The 1,284-nt window shown below is 44.1% G+C and overlaps 1 pseudogene; it reads left to right on the forward strand.

Annotated features, from left to right (window-relative positions):
- The first annotated feature begins 690 nt into the window (after positions 1–690).
- LOC136121443 (non-histone chromosomal protein HMG-14 pseudogene) lies at positions 691–992 on the forward strand (annotated as a pseudogene).
- Positions 993–1,284: the final 292 nt, after the last annotated feature.

Here is a 1,284-nt window from a genome sequence, read left to right on the forward strand (position 1 = left end):
AGAGGACAGGTAGGTAGTCTCAGTGTTCTCTGTTCATAGACTAGAAGTCTAATTGCCAATGGCTGTTTTGATTTTTTTTTTTTTTTCGTTTTTACAAAGGAAACTGGAAAAGATGAAAAGATCGTCATAATTACTGGGAAAACAATGTGTCTACAATCTAAAACCACACGTACCTAGGTAGGGCTTTTTGGCTTGGTGAAAGTCGCACCATACCACAACTCATGGTCGTTAGGGACCCTATGGGCAAATGTGCATGGTGGTCAAAAAGCCTCTTGAGAGAAAAGGGTTGATAGTTTCCCACTTTCTTTTTTCAGTTTTACAGTCACTGATATATTTCTAGTCATTGGCAAGGAAGGGCTTTACTGACACTGACGAGCAGAAAAGGGTACAAAAGTTCCACTATGTGAAAGGCTGTCAGTGGACTTTGTTGGGGACCAGAACTCAATATGTTGCTTTGATTGTCACGGGAAAAGGCATTATGGAAAGCATGACATTTGGCTAAATCCTGAAATATTTCCTGAAAGCTATAGGTAATGAACATATGTTTGATCACTTAATAAGAACAACATGGCGGGTCCCAGCAGCTCTGGCGGCGCGAGGAGCGGCAGCGGCCAGGCAGCCCAGCTTCGCAAAGGTTCTCGGAGCACCGACGCCAGCAGGCACTCGCCTAGCGCCCGCCCAGCCACCAGGATGCTCAAGAGCAAGGTCAGCTCTGCCGAGGGCGCAGTGAAAGAGAGCCCAAGAGGAGATCCGCGAGGTTGCCAGCTAAACAGGCTCCCGCAAAAGTGGAAAAGCAGCCAAAAAAGGCGGCAGGAAAGCATAAATCTTCAGACAAAAACGTGCAAACAAAAGGGAAAAGGGGAGCAAAAGGAAAACAGGCCGAAGTGGCCTACCAACAGACTTAAGACCTACTTGAAGAAAACGGAGAAACTAAAAAGGAGGAGAGCCCAGCCTCTGATGAAGCAGGAGAGAAAGAAGCCAAGTCTGATTAATACCACACACCCGGTCCTATCAGTGGTCCCTGTCTCCCTTGTATAATCCAGAGGAATATTTTTATAAACTATTTTGTAAATCCAAGTTTTATAGTAGCTCTAGAAACATTTTTAAAATGGAGGGTATCCCACCTCATCCCATTTGTTAAGTGTAAATGTTTTTTTTTAAGAGGTGAAATCATTTGCTAGTTGTTTATTTGTTGGTACAAACAGAAAATAGTGGGATATTGAATATGGGAGGCATTGATTGTCTTCAGTGTCAGTTTAAGATTCCATAGATGGGGGGGGTAGC

This window comes from Phocoena phocoena, chromosome 3 (assembly GCF_963924675.1).
Source record: "Phocoena phocoena chromosome 3, mPhoPho1.1, whole genome shotgun sequence".
In the NCBI taxonomy this organism is placed as follows: Eukaryota; Metazoa; Chordata; class Mammalia; order Artiodactyla; family Phocoenidae; genus Phocoena; species Phocoena phocoena.